We start from the raw sequence: 15,992 nt of genomic DNA, 5'->3' as shown, positions 1-15,992 counted from the left end.
GTGTGCTTATATATATGTATATATATACTTCCCCATGAGAACATTTACCAGCACACATTTGTCTGTGATTGATACATAACTGACTCCCAGCCCTTTCCCCAACATTCTCTTGTGTATGTTCTTGTTAACTCAAACAGCTCTCTTGTTGATAGGTTATTCCATGATATGGGGAAGATTGGCATTCCTTGAAACATACCACTTGCTTGCTTCCTCCAACCTGTGTAAAAGACCTGCTTTAGGTGGAAGGAAGAAGCAACCATTGTTCTTTTCCTGTTTCCTACCTGAATTTGAGACTAGGGTGACATTGATCTTAACTATTCTGGATAAATGTGAGCAAGTCTAGTTTTAGAGTAGCTGGGGTTACCTTGGACCTAGGCACAACTTTGTACTCTATTATGTCCTGGGTATATATAGGAGAGCCAGCTTTCAGAGGAACCAGACAGTGGCTACCTCCTGCTTTTTAAAAAAAAGAAAGTCAGGGGCAGCTAGGTGGTGCAGTGGATAGAGCACTGGCCCTGAATTCAGGAGTACCTGAGTTCAAATCCAGCCTCAGACACTTGACACTTACTAGCTGCGTGACCCTGGGCAAGTCACTTAACCCCAATTGCCTCACCAAAAAAAAAAAAAAAGAAAGAAATTAAAAAAAGAAAGCCTCTGGTTCTTTGATTTGTAGGAGTTGGAATGTTCCGATGTGATTCAGCAGCCCCCTTTATCTCCTATGAGTTAATACCCCCTATATCCTTTCTCCATCTCAGCTTCCACTCTCTCAAAGCCCAGTCACCTCTTTATCTTACTTTCCTTGGGGTTAGGCTGAAACTCATTTAGTTATCTTAGCTTCCCTAAGTTACTGTTCAACAGGAACTCAGCCCCCAGGAAAACCACTTCCAGTCTCAGGAATATCTTAGTTCCAGAGATTCAAAGATTTTCTTTCTTGGGAGATGGGGGTCAGAGGAATTGGCTGAAAGCATAGCTAACCCTAACCTGAAACAGCTAACTAACATACACTGACTTCATGTATGCCCATTCAGAATGACTTGTTTATTTGGTCATGTGGTGTAGGGTTTGTGGAATGTGATCTTCTCTTCACAACTTAAAATAATAAAAGGAACATTTTTCCCCTCTTCCTCAAGGGGGATCATTGTCTCTTTGCCAGCTAAACTCCATATAAAAATTGAAATTCAGGTAGTTATCCAGACATTTCCTAATAACATGATAATTGAGTTTTTGTTTCTGTTTTTAGGTGAATTAAATACTTTTATATCCTTTTCTGGACACAAATTCAAAATTGACTTCCAGTTAAATTCTAAGCTTCTCTAAGCAGAGATAATATCTAATTCTTTTGAGCCGCTATTCAACACCTAGTACTTTGCTTGGCAAATATTAAACAGCGAATTCTCTACCTCTTGATTGATTTCAGTTGTCTCCAGTAGGGCTAAGTACTTGATATGAGGCTTAAGTACTGACTTCTCAGTATTAGAGATAAAATGCCATATTTCATCATGGGTACAATATTTACCAGGACAGTGAGAGAGAAGAATACAATTTCCAAAACATCTTAAATAAAAAATGTCACTGTGTATAGGAAATGCTAAGTTGATTGCATTTTAAAAATTAAATCATACATGTATAAAACCCATAAATTAAAATTACATTTTATTATGTCTTGATGAAAAATAAATTTTAGTCATAAATACCAGAGCTGATTTGTGAATTTATTATTTTTATTGCTGCTCTAAATGTTTTAGGAAACAGGGCAAAAGAATTGGTTAGACCTCTATGACAAATGGAAATCTTTATTAATCCCCTCTATTTTGACATAATAGATTTATTCTTTTAGATTGGATTGCATCTGTGATCTGATGTAGTCATGCATAAGTTTTCCTTGTCTGATCACTTATTTTCATCACTTAATAATTCTTCCAAATGTTGACAAATTAAATCTAGGAGATGATTCTAAATAACTTCTCAAAATATTATTCCTTGTTTAATAGAAGATTGGAAAAATACATTGCAAATGCAAATGTACTGCATGAGTTATAATACCAAGCAGCGCTTTCTCAGCTTTGCCTACAGCACTCTGACACTCTGATGTTTAGTCCTGTCTCTGATGGCTTAGTCAGTCAATCAGCAAGCACTTATTGAACATTTGCTATGTGCCAGACACTGTGTTAGGAATACAAATCCTCAAGAAGCTTACATTCTAATAAGGGAAGACAACACATAAAGGGAAGTTGAGAATGGGAGGAGGAAAGGAGGAAGGTCCCCAGCAAGGAGACATGATGGAGAAGACCAGAATTCAGGTTGGTGGAAAATGGAAAAAAAAAAAAAGATGGCTGACTTGGGAACCCTTTGTGAGTGGAGGAGGCTGTGGGATGAACCCTCCCTCGAATCAGAGTGAGTGGCCCCAGGGGTGAAGTACTCTTTCAAGTTTCTGGAGAAGTCTGGAATACAGCCTAGTAAGAAATGAAGAAATAACTACATCTTGTATTTTAAGAAAGATAGGTTTTCCAGTATTTCCCCTTAATTGTTTTAATTAACTTCCTGTCTGTGGACAGTGTTAAGATCATTAACTTTGGTGTCAAAGGACCTGGGTTCAAATCCAACCTCTGATGCTTATTACTGTTTAACCTTGAAGCAAGTCATCTTACTTTCCTGGGCTTTACTCTTCTCAAGGGTAAAATGTGTGGTTTGGACTAAATTGGCTCTGAGGTCCCTTTCAACTCTAAATCTATGATCTTGTGTCTTGTGTGAAATAGATTTCATTAGGTGCATTCAATGAAGGAACTGGTTGTATGTGTACATGTATACACATACATGCATATATCTTTATATATGTAGATATATACTTTTATTATATATACATAGTTTTATGCATATATGTATACTTTTGTGAATATATAGATATATGTAAACTTTATATGTTTATATAAATATTTAATGTATATGAGAGAAAAGACCATATTTGTACTCTTCTCAGAGCCATGAGAACAGAAATTAAGTTTAGTTTCAAATCCCAATTTATATTTCATTTCTTGAAAGTTATGTAAGGTATGCTAACACAGAGCATTGTGATAAGGAGGAGCAGGCACTCTTGCCCAGAATATGTTACTGCCTGGTATATTTCATACAATGTGATTGGTCAACTTGGTGTAGTGCGATTGGTTGACCTGGTACAATCTGATTGGTTTATGTTATATGTAAATGGGAGGATAGTAAATGTGATTGGTTGACACTTGGTGCACTGTGATTGATCGGGAAGAGACCCTCTGTGTACAAGTAGCTGTGTGGAGCTTCATTGCGGTGTACTATCTGCCAAAGTCAGGAGGGTGCCCACCTTCTCTAAGATGTATTAAAGAAGCTTTCAATCACATTCTACTGCCTACTTGGATTATTTAAGCTGCAACACTTATTCAAGATGTTAGTTGAGTTTCTAACATATATATGTATACTTTGTACATATATAGATCTGTATACTTTTATATATAGATATGGATTTTGTGTGTATATGTGCTTTTATGTATAGATAGATATACTTCTATATGTATATAGATATGTATACTTTGTACTTTTATATGTACTTTTGTGTATGTAAAGATATGTATATTTTTGTGTGTATATATAGATTTTGTATATATGTGTGTACTTTTATATATAGATATTTATGCTGTAAAGTTTTGTATAGATGTGTATGCTTTTACATATAGATTATATATATATGTTATGTATGTGTTTAGAATATACTTTTTATGTATACATATACACACATACATATTTGTTGTTCAGTTATTTCAGTCATGTCTGACTCTTCATGACCCCATTTGGGGTTTTCTTGGCAAAGATATTGGAATGGTTTGCCATTTCCTTCTCTAGTTCATTTTCCAGCTGAGGAAACTGAGGAAGACAGCATTTAAACGATTTGCCCAGGGTCACACAGTTAAGTTTCTGAAGTCAGATTTGAACTAAGGGAGATGAGTCTTCTGACTTCAGCCTAGAACTGTATCCACTGTACCACCTAACTGCATACACACACAGAGACACTCACATTCACTTTTATGTGTCTGTGCAGGTATTATATATGTGTATATATACACACATCTATACTTTCATGTATATATAGTTTTATGTAGAGATGTTTACTGTTGAAAATTAAATACAGTTTTTATCTGCCTGTCTCCTGCAAAAAATTAATAAACACATCAGATAAATTTTATAATATCTTCTACAAAAAACAGATCAGAGAACATGTCTCCTACTGGACAAAACCAGATCAAATCAGAGAAATTATTTTCATAGTTTCTCCTACAGGAAAAACCAGATCAGAGACAGACAGGAAAAACATAATACCAATTTATTTTGTTCCAAGAAGAAAGAAACATGATCATGTGAAGACTCCCTCCTAAGAAGGGAGCTCAGGGACTCCCTCTTTCTAAGAGTATTTAAGGTTTCTTTGTTGGCTAGTTATAGGGAAAGACTTACAGATCAATCCAAAAGCAAGTACTGTAACAAGAATGGATGTGATACAAAGCAGTTTTAGAAGCACCATGATTACAGGATTCCAAAAAAGGAGTTTGGTGGGGCAGCTAGGTGGCACAGTGGATAGAGTACCAACCCTGGATTCAGGAGGACCTGAGTTCAAATCTGGCCTCAGACACTTGACACTTACTAGCTGTGTGACCTTGGGCAAGTCATTTAACCCTCATTGCCCTCTCCCCCCCCCCAAATAACAAAAAGGAGTTTGGCAAGGATGCAGACTCCTAGATGTCCCCTTAAGATAGGGACTTACTATCCTGAGGAAAGAAGTCACCAGGTAGGTACTTTTATCTGCTAGCTAGCTAGCTAGCTAGATCTGGGTTCAGTTTGGAGTTCAGTTGAAGGACATTTTGCTCCTATTAACTCAGGGTTTCATAAAAATACTTTTGGATAATAAGGTACTTCTATCAAATCCAGGTGATCCATACATGCATATTAACAATACTTTTATATAGATATGGACATGTATATTTTTATGTAGCTATAGATGTTTATATAAATGATATAGGTATATATACTTTTATTTGTGTATATCTCTCTATATATTTTATTGTTATTTTAGTCGTGTCCAACTCTTTGTGACTCCATTTGTGGTTTTCTTGGCAAAGATACTAGAGTAGTTTGCTATTTCCTTCTCCAGCTCATTCTACAGCTTAAGAAACTGAGGCAGACAGGGTTTAAATGATTTGCCCAGGATCACACAGCTAGCAAGTGTCTGAGGCCAGATATGAACTCAGGGAAATGAGTCTTCCTGACTTCAGGGCCAGTACCACCTAGCTGCCCTTATACACTTTGTGTTTGTGTGTGCACGTATTATATATGTGAATTTATGTATACACATGCATGTACTTTTTATATATCGACATGCATGGATTTTATTTAAATGTGTATATTTTATTTGTGTATATACAGATTATATAATGGACTTGCTATAGATATGATATATTAGATATACGAATATATGATATATTTATATATCAATAGCTATGTTTACATATACATGTACAATATATATGTGTATCTCTATACACACAGTAACATTAATTAAACATTTTTCTAAAACCAATTTTCATTGGAACTATTGTTGTTTACTACATTTGCCCCTGAATTACAAACTTTTTCCATAATCTATAATTTAAGAGGGTATGAACCAAGTGGAAGAAAATAACATGAGATGTTTGGATTTCAGGTTTGTTAAACTTTTCTATCATGTTTGTGTGCCAAATGTATCTTGATCAAGGGTTGAATTTTAGAAAATGAAAGGGAAGTATGAGCTAGAGTGGAGATAGTCCTTGTTCATCTAATTTCCTCAATAACCAGGTTGAATTTCAGAATAAGGCCCCATTGGGGTTGGGGGGTATGGAAGGAAAATGTGTACTAGTAAAAATTTTTGCTGATTTTAGCTGATTTCTGTTTTCTGTTAAAGGTAAGTCGGGGGGAATTAGCTTGTGTATGGGTTGTGTGAAAGAGCAGATGCTTAATAATATTAATAGAATTTGATAAAGGGACATGAAGTCTTAATTTAGTACAACTGAACAGTGGGTTGTAAACCTAATACACAGAAATTATAATGTCATTTTTTTTTGCAAACTGATGATATTTCATGATAATAAATAGTTGTAAGATGAACTGAAATTCTTGGCTTTTGGCCAACTAAATGGTGGCATTGGTGTTAGAGAGCACCTAGCTGAATGATATAAGAATTTGTGTGGGGGGGCAGTGAGGGTTAAGTGACTTGCCCAAGGTCACACAGCTAGTAAGTGTCAAGTGTCTGAGGCCGAATTTGAACTCAGGTCCTTCTGAATCCAGGGCCAGTGCTTTATCCACTGAGCCACCTAGTTGCCCCGATATATTAATTTTTATATATAGTTTAATAGCAGCAAACAGGGCAAGTAAACTTTGTCAATCTTTGGGAGAAATTACAAAGAGCAATGCAGCATACACCTTGGGGTCATTTATTTCAACAACTTAATGTCAATTATATTACACAAGAGAAAAATTATTTTATATATACATATATATATCACAAAATCATTGTATATGGATCAAATTTTGAATGAAAAGTGAAGAGGATTATTTTTTTTTCACAAATATACAAAAAGAAGAAAGAATAGCGATAACTTTAAAACTTAAATAAAATCGTGCTGGCCCTGGAGTCAGGAGGACCTGAGTTCAAATCTGGTCTCAGACATTTGACACTTAACTAGCTGTGTGACCCTGGGCAAGTCACTTAACCCCAATTGCCTAACCAAAAAAAAAACCAAACCCAACCAAAAACCCTTAAATAAAACCATACTGTTCACCAGTCTCATTTTCCATAAGAGAAATTTTCTTTTTTAAAAATGAATTTTGGGGCAGCTAGGTGGCACAGTGGATAGAGCACCTGCCCTGGAGTCAGGAGGACCTGAGTTCAAATCCAGCCTCAGACACTTAACACTTACTAGCTGTGTAACCCTAGGCAAGTCACTTAACCCCAATTGCCTCACCAAAAAACCCCCCAAAAAACAAACAAAAAAAAGAATTTTATTGATATCTTTAGTTTTTGTTACTTGTATTTCCTGCTGTATAGAGGTACCCTTTACAATAAAAAAGAAAAATAAATTCATCAAAACTAACATATTGCAAAAACTGACATATGTACTGTTCCGTTCTCTTTCTTTCTGACAATGTTCATTAATTCTATGAACACGTAGTTAGGTGAATTAATATTACAGGAGGCATTTAATCCCAAAGAAATGATACTATAGACAGTTGGCTAAATGGTGTTATCAGCATGGTTTTGTGCCTCAAGATAAGGTTTTCGTTGTTCAGTCATTTCAGTAATGTCCGACTCTTTGTAACCCTATTTGGGATTTTCTTGGCAAAGATACTGGAGTGGTTATCATTTTTTTTCTCCAACTCATTTTACAGCTGAGGAAGCTGACACAAATAGGGTTAAGTGACTTGCCCAGGGTCACATAGCTAAGTGTCTGAGGTCAAACATGAACTCAGATCATCCTGACTCCAGGCCTGGTATTCTGTCCACTGTGTCACCTAGCTGCCCTTAGAGTAAGGTTTAGGTATACTTAATAATAGCTAGTGTATATACCCTAATCTGTTTTGCAAATGAGGAAACTGAGACAAATAAGTCACCCACTATCACACGGTACCACTAGCTGCTTCTTATTAGTTGTTATATTTCAAAATGATGTTTAAACTATGCAAGGTATTCTTGCACTTCCAAAACAGTGGCATACTTCCTTCACTCATGTCATTCACTCTGGAATGTCTACAATTCTCCCTGCCAGCTTAAACTAAATTCATTCTTCAAGGCCCAACTCAAGTCCCACCATTTCTGTGAAGTCTTGCCCAAGTGATACAAAACTCTCATTTTTCTCTTTCTTCTGAAATCCCACAAAACTTGTGTCTTATTACACATTTTAGTACTTATTAGTGTAACAGTTGTCTCATGAAAATAAGACTTGACTCACAACCTCTACTTAAGAAACTAGGGGGGCAGCTAGGTGGTACAGTGGATAGAGCACCGGCCCTGGAGTCAGGAGTACCTGAGTTCAAATCCGGCCTGAGACACTTAACACTTACTAGCTGTGTGACCCTGGGCAAGTCAATTAACCCCAATTGCCTCACTAAAAAAAAAGAAAAAGAAAAAAAGAAACTAGGGAAAAGGAATGTGTGATACCTCCTACTCCCAATATAATTAGACCAACTTTCTTTGCAGATAATAAGTTCACAGTATTAGGGGGAAGATCAAAATCCCTGAGTGATTAACCAGTAGTTCTAAGACATAAGTAAATCCCCAGAGTCATTTGCAATTATACACATGAGTTCTTACCAGTCTAAAGGTGTGGGAGGGTGTGGGAGTTGCATAGGACAATGTCTTTAATTTTCTCTTTCCAATTTCTGGATTGTTCTACATGGCACTCCCAGCTCAGTAGCACTGCTAAGATGACCCACCAGTTTCTCGGGCAAGGTAATGATGAGTCCTCCTATTTCTGTGCCTCCTTCCCAGGCTAACACTCACCAGGACTCATTATATTCCCTTGGTGTTCACTTCCCAGTTTCTGGTCTTTCTCAATTACCAGCTTTATAACATCATGCATACCTTGGGAGTGGAAATCCTTTACTTTTCCATAGTTATTCAAAGGAATGAGAGAGGAGGAGAATATCCTAGCATTTGTTATATTTTCCTCTGACCAAAAAATGCAGTTCCTGCAAATCATACCATATGACATGTTTAATAATCATATAAAATATATTCCCATGTATTGTATGATATAGATTCTATAACGTTCACTTGGTAAATTCCTATGCAAGAAACTTCACATGCATTCCATTATTTTCTTGCCTCTCTCCCCAGGATGCAGTATACTGCCTCATGCTAGCAGGCACCTAAGTGCCATATTAGTGACATCTTTACTCATTTATTCCTGGTGGACCAAGTCAGCCCCATCAATGGCCAAATAGTCTGAGTACTTTTTTGTGATTTATTGGCACTTTTGGAACACATGGTACCTGGGACCCAGATCTGGGACCTCAGGCTATATAATTCACCCACCTCATTTTATAGTTAGGGAAACTGAGAGGAGGGGTGGGGGTTATCCTTAGTGAATTCAGAATCCCCCCTTAGAGAATTTTGGAATCCATGGACACTATTCATGAACTAATTTTTTGGGCTGAGCACTTACATACATGTTTGCCTTTATCCTGTGCTTCTGAGAGAAAGAGAGAGTATTGAAGTGAAAGAGTACCTCCCCTAGCTTGTTTCATGTAGACCATGAGGAGAAGCGCAGCCCCTCTAAGAAGAGTGTAGGGGGTTTTTTTTGTTGTTTTTTTTTTGGTTTTTGTAGGGCAATGAGGGTTAAGTGACTTGCCCAGGGTCACACAGCTAGTAAGTGTCAAGTGTCTGAGGCCAGATTTGAACTCAGGTCCTCCTGAATCCAGCGCCAATGCTTTATCCACTGTGCTATCGAGCTGCCCCCCGCCCCTTTGTTTTGTTTTGAGTGTAGTTTTTATCTTCAGTTATCAGTCGCCTTGGAAGCATCCCTAGCCATTGGGAGCCAAAGAGGAGTTTCCTGTGACTCTAAAAGAGATGCTGATATGCATCCTGTCTCAATGAGATGTGCTCTCCCAATGCATCCATGCCCTGTAATCACATCAAATTGATTAGGGAATTCATTAAACTTACCCGCATTTTGGCTGATAACTCCCCCCTCATTCCTTTACAACAATAAGAAGGGAATAATTTTCCTGCACTTTTCCGTCTCTCAAATTGCGAGGATATCAAAACGAGTTTAAATAAAATGCTTAAGATTATCCAGGCAAATGTGGCTCCACAAAATAAGTGTTAGTTCTTGGCACCTGTATTTATTCTTCTCCATTTTATTTGAAGAATATTGCCACTCCCCCAACCTTGTGAGTTTCAAAACATCAAGAGGCAATTCATAGGGTCAGCTAGGTGGCGAAGTGGATAGAGCATTGGCCCTGGAGTCAGGAGGACCTGAGTTCAAATCTGGCCTCAGACACTTAACACTCACCAGCTGTGTGACCCTGGGCAAGTCACTTAACCCCAATTGCCTCACCAAAAAAAAAAACACAAAAAAACAAGAGGCAATTCAGAGTCCTGGTCTGCAGCCATCATTGAAGAAGATGCTGACCTTCATGATTTCCAGTTCAGTGGTAGCTGAGACAAGTACTCATTCAGCATCAGTGCCACCTTTGGATATGGAACTTGATGGAACTAATGTTATGGGAGAACAGGGATAAGTTGAGCCTACTCCCCTAGAGACTGAGGTGGTATAAGAAAAATTATATCCCTGAGGTACTGGAGGAAAGATTTGTATGTTTCTTCTTGCTTTATCTTTGAAATAAACATCCCTCTGTAAAAAGCTTAAAAAATGTCCAGGCAACTCTCTAAAACAGTTGTCGATCTGCATTAATGGATAGAGTTTTTTCACTGAGGCTTTTCTACATTAATTCCTACATTAATGAACTCCCAAACCTCTCCTTCCCCCTCTTCCTGCTCCTCCCTCAGGTCCATTTTTCTTTTAATCAGTATTTTTTTTTTAAAAGTAACAAATATTTTTATTTATAGTTTTATTTATTTAAAGTAATAAGCATTTTTATTTATAGTTTGGGGTTCCAATTTTTATCCCTCCCCCTCTCTGAGGTGGCAAACAATCATGTGTAGGTTATACATGTATGATTATGCAAAACATTACTATATTAGCCATTTGTATAAGAAAACTTGATTAAAAGAAAAAAATGAAAGAAAGTGAAAAATACCATGCTTCAGTCTGTGTTCCATCAATATTAGTTCTTTCTTTGGAGCTAGATAGTATATTTCATCAATAGTCGTTTGGGATTGTCTTGGATCATTGTATTGTTGAAAATAGTTAAGTCCTTCACAATTCTTCATCAAACAATATTGCTGTCTCTGTGCACAAGGTTCTCTTGGTTCTCTTGGTTCTGCTCACTTCACTATACATCAGTTCATACAAGTATTTCCAGGCCTTTCTGAAATCATCCTGCTTGTCATTTCTTATAGCACAATAATATTCCATCACAATCATACGCCATGGCTTGTTTAGCCATTCCCCAATTGATGGGCATTCCTTTGATGTCCAATTCTTAGCCACTTCAAAAAGAGCTGTTATAAATATTTTTGTACAAATAGGTCTTTTTCTCTTTTTGAGGCATCTCTCAATTTCCAATTCTTTGCCACCACAAAGAGAACTGTTATGTTTTTGTATATATAGGTCCTTTTCCTTTTCTTTTGATCTTTTTGGGATACAGACTTAGTAGTGGTATTGCTGGGTCAAAGTGTATGAATAATTTTATAGATCTTTGAGCATATTTCCAACTTGTTTTTCAGAATGACTGGACCAGTTCACAACTTCACCAACAGTATATTAGTATTCCCATTTTTTTTACATCCTCTCCAATCATTTATTTTCTTTTTCTGTCATGTTAGCCAATCTAATAAGTATGAAATGTTACCACAGTTTTTTAATTTGTTTCTCTAATTAATAGTAATTTAGATAATTTTTTCATATGACTATAGACACCTTTAATTTCTTCTTAAAAATGCCTTTTCATATCCTTTGACTATCAACTGGGGAATGGTATTTTTTTTTGTATAATTTTTTTTATTTAGAATTTTCCCCAAATTACATGTAAAAAAAACCAAATTTTTTTCACAATGACTTTTTAGAACTTTGTGTTCCAAATTTTCTTCCTCCCTCCCCCCCATCCCCCCTCTTCAACTCTCCCTAAGATATAAGTCATACATGTGCAGTCATGCAAAACATCTTCATGTTAGTCATGTTGTAGAAGAAAATAGACAAAATAACTTTAGAAAGAGGAACTAACAAAGAAAATTATACTTCAATCTGTATTCAGATACCATCGGTTCTTTCTCTGATTATGGTTTGCATTTTTCATACATCCTGATAGCATCCTGCTCATCATTTCTTTCACAGTTACTATTGCTAACTATATTATCCTCCATCCGATTCCCTCCCTTGATATTTACTCTATTTTCTATCTTCTTTCACCCTATCCCTCCTTGAAAGTGTTTTCCTTTTTACTGCCCCCTCCCCCAATCTGCCCTCCCTTCCTTTGCCTCTCTCCCCCTTATCCCCTTCCCCTCCCACTTTTCTCCAGGGAAAAATATATTACTATACCCACTTGAACATGTGTATGTTCTGGGTTTGGAGGCATGGCCTGCTTGGGGCTGGATCTGTGCCACACTGAGCTCCTCTCTTACCCCGAACAGCAGATGATCCCAGTCACCTAATTAAGTTGTCTTTGGCTTGAAAATAGTCTCACTCTGTTCTTTTGTGGGTTATGCTGCTCCAGAAGTTGTTTTATGGCATTATTTTTGCAGGTATGTGGATGTATTTGTTTTTTGTTTGTTTTTGTGGGGCAATGGGGGTTAAGTGACTTGCCCAGGGTCACACGGCTAGTAAGTGTCAAGTGTCTGAGGCCAGATTTGAACTCAGGTCCTCCTGAATCCAGGGCTGGTGCTCTATCCACTGCGCACCACCTAGCTGCCCCCATGTGGACATATTTGTAGGGAATCACAGAGAGTCACCACCTTTCCTCCGCCATCTTGGCTCTGCCCCCACGGGATTTATTTTTACACATTTGACTCATTTCTCTATATATTTGAGAAATGAGGCTTTTATCTGAGAAACTTGCTATAAAAATCTCTCCTCCCTGGATTATCCCCCCCTCCATTTTCTTCTTTCCTTCGAATTTTGGCTATATTGGTTTTGTTTGTGCAAAGCCTTATTAATTTAATGTAATCAAAATTATCCATTTTACATCCTGTAATGCTCTCTATATTGTGGAAATTTACTTTGATTTGGGGACCCTACCTTTGGGCTGAGATTAGAAAGCCTTAGGCCCTCAGGGTCTCTTCTGTGTGGGAGGTGCTGGTGCCCCTCCCTTTTTGCTTTAGCTGAGCCAAAAAGCCCCGTGGACTGTACAAGATGCCAGGTCAGACAGCTGGGGGAGAGAGCCCCAGCTCCCTCCACCCTGAGAGGATCTATCTGAGAGATCCTGGGCTCATCCATGCCGGGCTCTGGTGTAGTGCATGCCGAGGTCCCTGGGCGCACAACAGGGGGCATGGGCCCCTGGAGCCCTGGGTGTGGTACTCTCGAGACCCCTGAGTGTCCCCCCCCACCCCCCAGCCACAGCCTTGGCTGGTGGATTAGCTTGGTGTGTGGGGGCAAAAAAAAGCTCCGAGGTTTGAGTGGAGAAAAGAAAGATACATATAGACCTGGGAGTTAGTCAGAGGGGAGGGGGCAGCAGACAAGATTAAAGGGGGATAACAAGATTAGAGGGGTGGCAAAAGTGGCAGCAGAGAGCACAGAAGCAGTCAGCACAGGGTACAGGTTGAAGAAAGCAAAGATTAAGAGAACAGAAGGACACTGGAGCACTAGGAGAACGGAAGGAGAGGTCAGTGAGAGAAACACAGGTTCAGCGGTGGCAGTAAGGAGAGGAAAGTTAGAAACAGGGGGATTTGCAAAGTGAAAGGGGCTCGGAGTTAGAAAGTAGCTGAGCAGGGAAAGTGGAACATACCCTAAGGTGGAAGGCGGTGGCTACGGCCCTTATTGTATTAAAAAAGTTCCAGGCGTGCTCACTTGGGCAGCACATATACTAAAATTGGAACGATACAGAGAAGATTAGCATGGCCTCTGCGCAAGGATGACACGCAAATTCGTGAAGCGTTCCATATTTAAAAAAAAAAAGTTCCAGGGGCAGCAGGTAGAAGCACCTGAATGGGAATGCAGTCAGGTTGTACATTTTATTTCCCTGTATTTTTATGTTTAAATAATATCTCATAAATAAACTCTGCTTTGATTATTTAGTTAAGAGGCTTCTTAATCCTTTGCTTATCAATTTGGGAGTGGAGCAGTGTGGTGGAACTTTATAAATGGCCCATATTAAATTAATAGCAGTCAGATAGCCAGTTAGTCAACAGTCCCAGATTATGTATCCCAGTCAAATTAGCCTCTAAATTAACCATAGTCAGTTAAAATATTTCTACATTTGAATGGCAACCATGAAGGGACTTACGGCCCAATTATAATTTTTCTAAGCTTATAATTTTTCATATAATCATAATTTTTATATAAGTCCAATTATATAAATTTTTCCAGGTTAGATTAGCTAATTATTAATTTTTTTTACATGATATCTTGTTTGGTCATAAATAGATCTATAGGTAAACTATTCCATGCTCCCTTAATTTGCCTATTTAAATCATGTCCACATTTTGACCTTATCTTGGTATTTGATACGACATACTGGTCTATACCTGGTTTTTGCCAAACTGTTTTCCAGTTTACCCAACAATTTTGGTCAAATAGTGAATTCTTGTCCTAAAAATGTGGATCTTTGCATTTATCAAACACTAGATTACTAAGGTTATCTATTACTATGTATTGTTTATTAAATCCATTAGCTGATCCACCATTCTATTTCTTAGCCAGTACCAGATTTTTTTTTTTTTTAGTGTGGCAATTGGGGTTAAGTGACTTGCCCAGGGTCACACAGCTAGTAAGTGTCAAGTGTCTGAGGCCAGATTTGAACTCAGGTACTCCTGACTCCAGGGCCACTGTTCTATCCACTGTGCCACCTAGCTGCCCCCAGTACCAGATTGTTTTGATGATTACCACTTAGTAATGTAGTTTGAAATCTGGTATTGCTAAGCCCACCTTTCTTCATGCTGTTTTTAAAAAAATCAATCCCCTTGGTATTTGTCACATTTTAGGAAGGGATGTTGTGAAGGTGGAGAATATCAAGTGGGGCAAGATCTTGACTCATATTTGGATTGGTTGAAAAGTAATAGGGATGTTGGACAACTAGGTGGTGCAGTGGATAAAGCACTGGCCCTGGATTCAGGTGGACCTGAGTTCAAATTCGGCCTTAGACACTTGACACTTATTCGCTGAGTGACTCTGGGCAAGTCACTTAACCCTCATTGCCCCACAAAAACAAAAACAAAAAAGAAAGTAGTAAGGATGTTTAGTTTGTAGAAAAGAAGACTTCAAGTATTTGAAGGCCAGTCATGTGGAAGAGGAACCTAACTTTTTCTTCTTGGCCCCAGAGCTCACAAAACTTTGTTCCCCCCAGAGGATCTCTAATCAGTACTTTAAAAATCCTATTTAACAGTGAAAAAAACTCCTATTTACATAGCGGACAACTATGTTTCAAAACAAAAATAAGTCATTGCATTTTTTTGTTTTGTTTTGTTTTTTGGTGAGGCAATTGGGGTTAAGTGACTTGCCTAGGGTCACAAAGCTAGTAATTGTTAAGTGTCTGAGGTCGGATTTGAACTCAGGTCCTCCTGAATCCAGGGCCAGTGCTCTCTATCCACTGCACCACCTAGCTGCCCCTAAGTCAGTGCATTTTTAAGCTTTAATAGCAAATGGCTTATTAGCTTGAATAGCTAATGTATTACAAGTATAATAACTATAGTCGCTTAAATCTTCACTAAGACTTTGAGGACACCCTGTATATTGGGTTTCTCTGTAATAGATAAGGGCACCCTTAGAATCCTTTGCTAGTTTCCCTGCTCCCCTTTCTTGTAATTCAGTTGTAAAAACAGACTCTATTATTGCTATTTCAGGCCTGGGTTGAATAGCAGTCATCTTGTACAATCACGAGTCAGGATTTGGTAAACAGATTAGTGTGTGTGTGTGTGTGTGTGTGTGTGAGAAAGTGTGTAATTAAGGATTAGGCAGAACCAGATATTTGTAACCATGACTCTTTTGGACCCCCTTACTTTGGCCAAATCTCTGAGGCTTAGTCAAATAAAAAAACCACTGTGGGTTAGAACAAATGCCTACATCTGACCATTGTACCCAGTGGAGATCAGGGCAGGGACTTTTTTTTTTTTTTTTTTTGTGGAGCAATGAGGGTTAAGTGACTTGTCCAGAGTCACACAGCTAGTA

The 15,992-nt window shown here is 38.0% G+C and overlaps 1 non-coding gene across 1 annotated transcript; it reads left to right on the top strand.

Annotated features, from left to right (window-relative positions):
• Positions 1-13,668: 13,668 nt before the first annotated feature.
• On the top strand, positions 13,669-13,775 carry LOC122737480. Its single transcript, XR_006354313.1, has one exon. It is a non-coding gene; the product is annotated as a U6 spliceosomal RNA (small nuclear RNA).
• Positions 13,776-15,992: the final 2,217 nt, after the last annotated feature.

This window comes from Dromiciops gliroides, chromosome 1 (genome assembly GCF_019393635.1).
Source record: "Dromiciops gliroides isolate mDroGli1 chromosome 1, mDroGli1.pri, whole genome shotgun sequence".
In the NCBI taxonomy this organism is placed as follows: Eukaryota; Metazoa; Chordata; class Mammalia; order Microbiotheria; family Microbiotheriidae; genus Dromiciops; species Dromiciops gliroides.
Note: the sequence above shows the minus strand (reverse complement) of the source record. Positions and strands in the feature narration are given on the sequence as shown.